We start from the raw sequence: 11,107 nt of genomic DNA, 5'->3' as shown, positions 1-11,107 counted from the left end.
TTCAGGTTTTTTTTCACAACCTCTTCAGAAAACAATGTAGAAATAGGAATGAATAGAAGAAGCTTTGTAGGTGATTGCAGGAGTCTGCGCCGGATTCACTTCAAGGAAAACGCCTAAAAACACAACTTTGTGTAAACATTGTCGCAACAGACGTCTTGTGGCATTGCCGCTTTAAGAGCAGCAGCGAAGCGGTGCATGCCGGGAGCCTGGCTGTCACATGGAGTGTGGCTGTAGGACGTGGTCCCGGCAGGAAGGTGAGTGTGAAGCTGCCGGGAGGAGGCAGCACATGGCCGCCGGGGTGACCCCCGGACACAGCGGGGTAGTGTCACCGCCGGGTGCTGTGCTGCCCTGCGCCGCATGCAGGGGGCGCTGTGCCGCTCCACCGTATAAAGCCTCACAGTGAGAGGACGCAGCACAGACTGCGCAGACACTGCGGCTTATATAAGTAATGCGGCATCCTACAGAACGCCACCAGCTGATTTATTAAGTGCCCCCCTCTTCTATTCTCATTATAAACGTGTAGGGATCGCACCCTCCTGCTAGGAGATCCGAATCCACTGCACTCCCAAAAGGACGATACCGAGCTCTGCCACTAGAGGGAGCCCTCTGCATAGGAATTACTGCTGGCTCCATGGAAGTCACAGATTAAGTGATAATCTGCGGCATTCTTCATGTGAGCACTTACCCCTTTATTATCCCTACTACACATTGTGATAGGATCTTGGAGATGGGGAAATAATTCTTTAAGTACCACCATTGGTTATTGACAGCAGCATCCAAATGGTTAAAAAGCAGTGATCAGCGCTAGCTCCAGTTGCTGCTGTTAGAACCAGAGGCCCCCAGCTGTGCACATGTGCATCCTACATCAGGAATCGGCTATGGGGGTATCATATGGTAGTTATCGCGTGAGGACAGGTAGACTAGTGATGAGTGAGCACTGCCACGCTCGGGAGCGTGGCATTGTAACGAGCAGTTGGACACTCAAATGAGCGACTAAAGTAACCGAGTATAATGGAAGTCAATGGGGAAGATTTCCTGGAAAAATGCTCAAGTTCCCCATTAACTTCCATTGTACTCAGGCACGTCAGTCGGGCACATGCAATTGTCCATCTGCTCGTTACGAGTACTGAGCACCCGAGCATGGTAGTGCTCACTCATCACTAGTTACAGTATAGGACTCTCGAGCATGGTAGTGCCCTCTCTTCACTAGTTACGAGTACCGAGCACCCGAGCATGGCAGTGCTTTCTGATCCCTATTTACGAGCAGCTGATGCATGGTAGTGCCCACTCATCACTAGTGGAGACCACAAGAACACCCCTCATTTAGAATGGCAATAAAGTGGGGTCACAAGCAATGGTGGCCACCCCTGTTATGTCCATGTGCTCTAATAGAAGAATACAAAGAAAAGAACCTGCACAAATAGGGGAGAACACCTGAATAAATAAAATATGAAATTTATTAAGTACCGAAAACATTAAAAATTCAAACAGTATCACACAATACAAAAGGACGAAGAGTGTCAAGGTCTCCAAGTAACATAGCTGCCCATGGTAAGGTGGCTAATAAGAAAAAATATGTACTATAGTAAAACTACATACAAATAGTCTCACACAAATTGTATATATATATCTATATATAAGCTCAGTGTGTGTGTGTGTGTATATGTATGTATGTATATATGTGTATGTGTGTGTATATATATATATATTATATTTCTTCATCGTTCCTTATGGGAGACCCAGACCATGGGTGTATAGCTTCTGCCTCCGGAAGACACACAAAGTACTACACTAAAAAGTGTAGCTCCTCCCTCCAAGCATATACACCCCCTGGATAACCAAATATAGCCAGTTCAATGCTTTGTGTTCAGGAGGCACACACACACTTGCATTCTCATCTGATTTTGATTTTTTGGAAAAGAGTTTGAAGAAAAGCGGGTCCAATCCTGGACTCCCGGCATGTCCCTTCTCACCCCACTGTGTCGGCGGTGTTGTTAAGGTTGATTTCAGGGCTGGAGCCCTTCATGCCGTGCTCCTTCACCATCCCCTAGGGCTCTGGCTTGAAGTGGGAGCCAGCACGGTTCTTCCTGCCTTGCAGGAGACCGGTCTCCATCCGCAGCCCCTTTTGGATCCTGCCGGACGGAGCACTCATCCCTCAGGGACCTGGCCCTGCGTCTCACAAGCTAAGTATCTGAGACGTGGTTATTGAGGGGTCCCTTGTACTTTATTGTTGGGGAGAGTGTGCTGTGTAACTATGCTGACATTTCCGGCCGGTTCTCTGGTTTTCACCGGAGAACCGCGCCGATGGTGCCTGCTAGCCGGCCGCATTGTTAAATTTAGGCCCCGGCTTCGCCTGAGGCCTACTTTCGTTTTCACTGCCCCTGCATGCCAATCATGCAGAGGGACAGTGCGGCTCCGCCCAGCGGCTGTTCAGCACAGGGAAGGGACACTCCTCTCTGAGGAAAGATTCCCTCCCCTGTATACCTCCTTTGCCCTCCAGTTCCCGCTCTTTTAGTTGGCCCCACCCCCTCTCCTTGCTCCGGCTCCATTTTATCAGCGTTCTCACACTGATCGGAGCTGGCTGCAGCATCTCTCTGGGGGTCCGGCCTGTGGGATCTGGAGGGCACACAAAACGGTCTGGTAAGCCACAACCTCCGGTTGTGGACCTGCTTATATACTCTCTAGGGGCCATTCTAGCTCAGAACCCCCACTTCAGCAGCATGTCTCACACAAGGAAAAAGGCTGCAAGGCTGTACTCTATATGCACTGCATGTAAGCTCGTACTGCCTGAACCGAGCACATATCCACATTGTGATGCCTGCTCTAACATGGTGGTGCCTCAGCCTGAGGTCTCATCCCCAGTGGTCCCTCCGGCTGCTCCGGCTCCGGTGGCTGAACCCCCGGCTTGGGTAGAATCCTTCTCTAAGTCTATCTCCCAGTCCTTTGCTGACTCCATGGGACAGCTGTCCCGGACTCTGCTGAGCATGCATCAGTCCCCTTCACAGGGTGCCCCTGCTGCTATGGCTCGCTCAAGGAGCTGTGGAGAGAAAAGCGCACATAGGGTCTTATCTGGCAAACAATGCAGGCTTAGAAAATTAAAACAGGTGCTCACCTGTGGAAGTTGTGACAGGCACAACTCCTATGAAGGCAGAAATTGGTCAAGCAGCAGCCCCGATGATACAATAGGGAATCATGAATGGATAAGAAGGTCGGGTTTAACACTGCGCTAAAACCATGAAGCCAGACGATGTGATGGATTCTTTGCTATATTTTCTTTATTTAGGACAAGTCAACGCGTTTCAAAGGCATGTCCGCCTTCTTCATCAGGACAAAGGAAAAACAGCATGCTGTTGAAGAAGGCGGACATGCCTTTGAAACGCATTGACTTGTCCTAAATAAAGAAAATATAGCAAAGAATCCATCACATCGTCTGGCTTCATGGTTTTAGCGCAGTGTTAAACCCGACCTTCTTATCCATTCATGATTCCGCTATGGCTCGCTCAGCAGAGCTCGCAGAGGATTCTTCATCTGGTCCCAGACCCCGTCCTCCTAAAAGGAGACGCAGGGGCTCCTCTCCTTCCTCGTCCCGCGGCTCTGATTCACGAGCTGAATCGCAGGACGAGGAGGATGCTTTTACTGTGGGCTCGGACGCTACCTCCATGTGCCCCATTGATCTCACCGAGGGTGATGCAGATGTTAGTGATTTGATTGCGTCCATTAATTCTGTACTGGACCTCAATCCACCAGTATCAGAGGAACAACCCTCTCTGGTAGAAAAACACCAGTTTACCTCACCTAAGAGAGCAAGGAGTGTGTTCTTTAACCACTCCAGTTTTCAGGCCACTGTGACCAAGCCCAGGGCCTGTCCTGACAAACGCTTCCCAAAGCGTAGTTCTGATGACCGTTTTCCCTTTCCACCAGAGGTGGTCAAGGAGTGGGCTCATTCACCAAAGGTAGACCCTCCGGTGTCTAGAATCTCAGCCCGGACAGTTGTATCTGTGGCTGATGGCACCTCACTTAAGGATTCCACTGACCGCCAGGTTGACCTTCTGGCCAAATCTGTATATGAAGCGGCAGGGGCCTCGTTCTCCCCATCTTTTGCAGCAGTGTGGGCTCTTAAAGCCGTCTCTGCTTCTCTGGAGGAGATGCATTCCCTCACCAGGGACTCTATGCCTGAAATGGTTGCCTTAACTTCCCAGGCTTCAGCCTTTTCATCCTATGCCATGTCTGCCATTCTGGAGGCTTCTCACCGCACGGCGGTGGCTTCGGCTAATTCCCTCGCTATCCGCAGGATCCTGTGGCTTCGAGAGTGGAAAGCAGACGCTTCTTCCAAGAAGTACCTTGCTGGGCTCCCATTTGCTGGGCCCCGGCTGTTCGGCGAACAACTGGATGAAATTATTAAGGAGGCTACTGGCGGGAAGAGTACTTCCTTGCCACAAACTAAAACCAGGAAACCTGTCCAGGGCAGGAACCAGTCGAGGTTTCATTCCTTTTGTTCCTCTAACTGGTCATCCTCTAAGCCCTCGGCCTCGTCCACTAACTCAGCCAAGGACCGAAAACCCAGCTGGCGCACGAGGCCGCGTCCTCAAAAGGCCGCAGGAGCCGCTGCCACTAAGGCAGCCTCCTCTTGACTATCTGGCCGCGCCAGCAACGTCCTTGGTCGGTGGCAGGCTCTCCCACTTTGGCGACGTGTGGTTTCAACACGTCTCCGATCAGTGGGTGCGGGATATCATCTCCCACGGCTACAGGATAGAATTCTCTTCCAGCCCGCCAAACAGATTTTTTCTGTCCACTCCCCCCTGCTCCAAGGCCGCCGCCTTCTCTCAGGCCGTGGCATCCTTGCAGGCCAACGGAGTAATTGTACCGGTTCCCGCCCGGGAACGGTTCAGAGGTTTCTACTCAAATCTCTTCCTAGTCCCCAAGAAGGACGGTTCCTTCCGGCCCATCCTGGATCTCAAGCTTCTCAACAAGCATGTTCAGGTGCGGCACTTTCGCATGGAATCTCTGCGATCAGTCATTGCCTCAATGACCCAAGGAGATTTTCTAGCATCCATCGACATCAGAGATGCTTATTTGCATGTGCCAATTGCAGTTTCACACCAGCGTTGGCTACGTTTTGCAATCGGAGAGGAACATTTCCAATTCGTGGCTCTCCCCTTCGGGTTAGCCACGGCCCCTCGAGTATTCACCAAGGTCATGGCAGCAGTGGTTGCGGTTCTGCACCTCCCAGGGGTTGGCAGTGATTCCTTACCTGGACGACCTTCTGGTCAAGGCTTCATCCAGTGCAGACTGTCAGCGGAGTGTCTCGCTCACTCTCGCCACTCTAGTCCAGTTCGGGTGGCTTGTCAATCTACCCAAGTCCACTCTGACTCCGACCCAGAGTCTTACGTACCTGGGGATGCAGTTCGAGACTTTGCCGGCACTTGTAAAGCTGCCCTTAGTCAAACAGCAGTCCCTTCATCTGGCGGTGCGCTCTTTGCTGAGGTCTCGCCGTCACTCCATCAGGCACCTAATGCAGGTGCTGGGTCAGATGGTGGCGTCAATGGAAGCGGTTCCCTTTGCCCAGTTCCATCTGCGTCCTCTGCAGCTGGACATTCTCCGCTGTTGGGACAAGCGGACTTACTCCTTGCACAGGTTGGTAGCTCTGTCGCCACAAACCAGGGACTCCCTTCAGTGGTGGCTTCGGCCCCTCTCTCTGTCTCAGGGACGCTCCTTCCTGGCCCCGTCCTGGGTGATCCTCACCACGGACGCCAGTCTAACCGGCTGGGGAGCAGTATATCTCCACCACAGAGCGCAGGGCACTTGCACTCAGTCCGAATCAGCCCTCTCGATCAATGTGCTGGAAATCAGAGCTGTGCTTCTAGCTCTCTTAGCCTTTCACCATCTGTTGGCAGGCAAGCACATTCGAGTCCAGTCAGACAACGCGACTGCGGTTGCCTACATCAATCACCAGGGCGGGACACGCAGCCGCCTGGCAATGTTGGAGGTTCAACGCATCCTTCAGTGGACGGAGGACTCCAAGTCCTCCATATCTGCAGTCCACATCCCAGGCGTGGAAAACTGGAAGGCAGATTATCTCAGCCGCCAAACCGTGGACAGCGGCGAGTGGGCTCTGCATCCGGCAGTGTTTCGGACAATCTGCCGCAAGTGGGGCACTCCGGAAGTGGATCTAATGGCATCCCGGCACAACAACAAGGTTCCGGTTTACGTGGCTCGCTCCCACGATCCCCAGGCCATTGCAGCGGACGCGCTGGTTCAGGATTGGTCCCAGTTTCGTCTGTCTTACGTGTTCCCCCCCCCTCTAGCTCTCTTGCCCAGAGTCCTGCGCAAAATCAGAATGGAGGGCCGTCGGGTCATCCTCATTGCTCCAGACTGGCCCAGGCGAGCTTGGTACCCAGACCTGCTCCATCTGTCCGTAGAGGTGCCGTGGCATCTTCCGGACCGTCCAGACCTTCTCTCACAAGGTCTGTTTTTCCGCCAGAATTCTGCGGCTCTCAGATTGACGGCGTGGCTCTTGAGTCCTGGATCTTGACGACTTCTGGTATCCCTCCTGAAGTCATTTCCACTATGACTCGTGCCCGTAAGTCTTCCTCGGCCAAAATCTATCACAGGACTTGGAAGATTTTCCTGTCCTGGTGTCGCTCTTCCGGCCATGCTCCTTGGCCTTTTTCTCTGCCGACCCTCCTGTCCTTTCTACAGTCCGGTCTGCAGCTAGGACTATCCCTCAATTCCCTCAAGGGACAGATCTCGGCTCTGTCAGTATTGTTCCAGCGGCGTATCGCCCGGCTGGCTCAGGTGCGCACCTTCATGCAGGGCGCATCTCATATCATTCCGCCTTACCGGCGGCCTTTGGATCCCTGGGACCTTTAATCTGGTCCTCACGGCCTTGCAGAAACCCCCTTTGAGCCACTTAGGGAGGTTTCTTTGTCCCGTCTGTCACAGAAAGTGGTCTTTCTAGTGGCCATAACTTCCCTCAGGAGAGTCTCTGATTTGGCTGCTCTCTCTTCGGAGTCACCTTTTTTGGTTTTTTATCAAGACAAGGTGGTTCTCCGTCCAACTCCGGACTTTCTTCTTAAGGTGGTATCTCCTTTCCACCTTAACCAGGATATTTCCCTGCCTTCCTTTTGTCCGGCTCCTGTTCATCGCTTTGAAAAAGCGTTGCATACTCTGGATCTGGTGCGGGCGCTCCGGATCTGTGTCTCGCACCGCTGCTCTTAGGCGGTGCACCTCTCTTTTTGTGCTGACCTCAGGTCGGCGTAAGGGCCTCTCGGCTTCTAAGCCGACCCTAGCTCGTTGGATTAGGTCGGCCATTTCCGATGCCTACCAGAGTACTCAGGTGCCTCCCCCGCCGGGGATCAAGGCACACTCGACCAGAGCTGTCGGTGCCTCTTGGGCTTTCAGGCACCAGGCTACGGCTCAGCAGGTCTGTCAGGCTACCACTTGGTCTAGTCTGCATACCTTTTCAAAGCACTACCAAGTGCATGCTCATGCTTCGGCAGATGCGAGCTTGGGCAGACGCATCCTTCAGGCGGCTGTCGCCCATTTGTGAAGTTAGGCTCCGCCTACTTCTCAGTTTTCTGTTTATTCCCACCCATGGTGGGTGCTTTGAGACGTCCCATGGTCTGGGTCTCCCATAAGGAACGATGAAGAAAAAGAGAATTTTGTTTACTTACCGTAAATTCTTTTTCTTATAGTTCCGTAATGGGAGACCTAGCACCCTCCCTGTTGCCTGTTGGCAGTTTTCTTGTTCCGTGTGTTTTCACCGGCTGTTGTTGTAGACAGAGGTTCCGGTTGTTCCGGTTCTTGCTCTATTTCTACTTGTGGGTGGCTGTCCTCCTTCAGCTTTTGCACTAAACTGGCTATAATTGGTGATCCAGGGGGTGTATATGCTAGGAGGGAGGAGCTACACTTTTTAGTGTAGTACTTTGTGTGTCCAGAGAATACTCAGTTTCTTCCTGAAAATGATTGCAATCACAGATTCTTTGGTATTATTATCTTCATTTAATTTGTCTTCAATGAGGAAGAAAAAAAAATTGTCATGAAGCCAAACTGGATATAATTCCACACCAAACATAAAAAGGGGGTGGACAAAAGTATTGACACTGTTTGAAAAATCATGTGATGCTTCTCTAATTTGTGTAATTAACAGCCCCTGTAACTTACCTGTGGCACCTAACAGGTGTTGGCAATAACTAAATCACACTTGCAGCCAGTAACATGGATTAAAGTTGACTCAACCTCTGTCCTGTGTCCTTGTGTGTACCACATTGAGCATGGAGAAAAGAAAGAAGACCAAAGAACTGTCTGAGGACTTGAGAATCCAAATTGTGAGGAAGCATGAGCAATCTCAAGGCTACAAGTCCATCTCCAAAGACCTGTAAGTTCCTGTGTCTACGGTGCGCAGTGTCATCAAGAAGTTTAAAGCCCTTGGCACTGTGGCTAACCTCCCTAGATGTGGAAGGAAAAGAAAACTTGACAAGAGATTTCAACGCAAGATTGTGCGGATGGTTGATAAAGAACCTCGACTAACATCCAAACATGTTCAAGCTACCCTGCAGTCCGAGGGTACAACAGTGTCAACCCGTACTATCTGTCGGCGTCTGAATGAAAAGGGACTGTATGGTAGGATACCCAGGAAGACCCCACTTCTTACTCCGACATAAAAAAAAAATCCAGGTTGGAGTTTGCCAAAACTTACCTGAGACAGCCAAAAACATATTGGAAGAATGTTCTCTGGTCAGATGAGACAAAAGTAGAGCTTTTTGGGAAAAGCCATCAACATAGAGTTTACAGGGGAAAAAAAGAGGCATTCAAAGAAAAGAACACGGTCCCTACAGCCAAACATGGTGGAGGTTCCCTGATGTTTTGGGGTTGCTTTGCTGCCTCACGCACTGGACTGCTTGACCATGTGCATGGCATTATGAAGTCTGAAGACTACCAACACATTTTGCAGCATAATGTAGGGCCCAGTGTGAGAAAGCTGGGTCTCCCTCAGAGGTCATGGGTCTTCCAGCAGGACAATGACCCAAAACACACTTCAAAAAGCACTAGAAAATGGTTTGAAAGAAAGCACTGTGGACTACTAAAGTGGCCAGCAATGAGTCCAGACCTGAATCCCATAGAACACCTGTGGAGAGATCTCAAAATGGCAGTTTGGAGAAAGCACCCTTCAAATCTCAGGGACCTGGAGCAGTTTGCCAAAGAAGAATGGTCTAAAATTCCAGCAGAGCATTGTAAGAAACTCATTGATGGTTACCGGAAGCGGTTGTTCGCAGTTATTTTGGCTAAAGGTTGTGCAACCAAGTATTAGGCTAAGGGTGCCAATACTTTTGTCTGGCCCATTTTTGCAGTTTTGTGTGAAATGATCAATGATTTGATTTTTGTTTCATTCTCTTTTGTTTTTTCATTGCAAGCAAAATAAATGAAGATAATAATACCAAAGAATTTGTGATTGCAATCAATTTCAAGAAGAAACTGAGTATTATCTGACAGAATTGCAGGGGTGCCAATACTTTTGGCCAGCACTGTGTGTGTGTGTGTGTGTGTGTGTGATGTGTGTGTGTATATATATATATAATATATATATATACACACACAATGTATGTATGTATGTATATACAATGTATGTATATGTGTCCGCTACACATGGAGACAGACACCGAGATAAAGAGAGACAGACAGACTGATACAAATACAGACAGAGAGCTAGACAGAGACAGACAGTGACACACAGACAGAGACTGGGAGAGAGACAGTCACTACAGCTAATATATTATATATATATATATATATATATATATATATATATATATATATATATATATATGCGTGTGTTAACAATACTGCAGAGATATAAACTTATATGACCAATACTGAGACAATAGTAACCAGCCAAGGCCATAATAGGCTCTGCGGTGTAAAGGGTGCTTTACACGCTGCAACATCGCTAGCGATAACACCCGCCCCCGTCGTTGGTGCGATATGTGGTGATCGCTGCCGTAGCGAACATTATCGCTACGGCAGCGTCACACGCACATACCTGTTCTGCGACGTCGCTGTTGATGCCAAACAATCCCTCCTTCAAGGGGGAGGTGCGTTCGGCGTCACAACGAAGTCACAAAACGGCCGTCCAATAGAAGAGGAGGGGCGGAGATGAGCGGCCGGAACATGCCGCCCACCTCCTTCCTTCTTCATTGGTGCTGGAGGCAGGTACGGAGATGTTCGTCGCTCCTGCGGTGTCACACATAGCGATGTGTGCTGCCGCAGGAAAGAGGAACAAGATTGCTACTGAACAGACAACGATTTTTTGGTAAATGATCGACGTGTCACAGACCAACGATTTTTGCCTCTTTTGCGATCGTTTAAGGTCGCTCATAGGTGTCACACGCTGCGATGTCGCTAACGGCGCCGGATGTGCGTCACAAACGCCGTGACCCTGACGATATATCGTTAGCGATGTCGCAGCGTGTAAATGGCCCTTAAGTGTACTCTCATAGAGTATATAGGCTGGGGCATCTTTGGCCACGACACAGGTCACTGTATGCCACTGCTACACCACAGCATAATGCAGGTGAAAGGGATTGCATAGTGATGATAAGGTTTTTGCAAAAAATCCAACTGTTTCTAATTTTTTTGCGACTTGTTTTGTTGTTTCTTTGCCGTTTGCACTGTGACCCCGTTCCTCTGCATGTAGCAGCAACATAGAGCAACCTTTAGCCTCTGTCACCATGTAGCCCCAGCCTTTAGGCATACCTCCCAACTTTTCAAGAAAGGAAAGAGGGACAAAGTATGCGGCGCGCGCAACGCGCCGCGGCAAATTTTGACCACGCCCCTAGCCACACCCCTAGCCACACCCATTTGGCAGTAAGGGTCATTCAGCAGATGCCCCGGACTGTTCATTCATATTCATAGCAGTCAGAATTTTTTTTATATTTCTGTGTCACTATATGACATGTTGCTTATTTGTGCCTATAAATCTGTGTTCACACGTTGCATAAATTCTGTTTCTTTTTGTTTCTGTCTGCACCAAACTACACAATAACAATCTTCTCTGTTTTTTCCATTTTTGCTGCATTTTTTTCTGCCTTTTCTCCATTATTTAATGCGT

At 49.8% G+C, this 11,107-nt stretch overlaps 1 protein-coding gene across 2 annotated transcripts in view; it reads left to right on the top strand.

Moving 5' to 3' along the window:
* The first annotated feature begins 207 nt into the window (after positions 1 to 207).
* Positions 208 to 11,107, top strand: part of GUF1 (GTP binding elongation factor GUF1) — a 95,872-nt gene continuing 84,972 nt past the window's right edge. For both annotated transcript variants that reach the window (XM_075334071.1, XM_075334079.1), the window contains exon 1: positions 208 to 254. The gene's annotated coding sequence lies outside the window, so the exon portion shown is untranslated. The remainder of the gene's footprint in view (positions 255 to 11,107) is intronic.

The sequence above is a fragment of the Anomaloglossus baeobatrachus genome, chromosome 1, assembly GCF_048569485.1.
Source record: "Anomaloglossus baeobatrachus isolate aAnoBae1 chromosome 1, aAnoBae1.hap1, whole genome shotgun sequence".
In the NCBI taxonomy this organism is placed as follows: domain Eukaryota; kingdom Metazoa; phylum Chordata; class Amphibia; order Anura; family Aromobatidae; genus Anomaloglossus; species Anomaloglossus baeobatrachus.
This window is presented reverse-complemented; position numbering and strand designations above follow the sequence as displayed.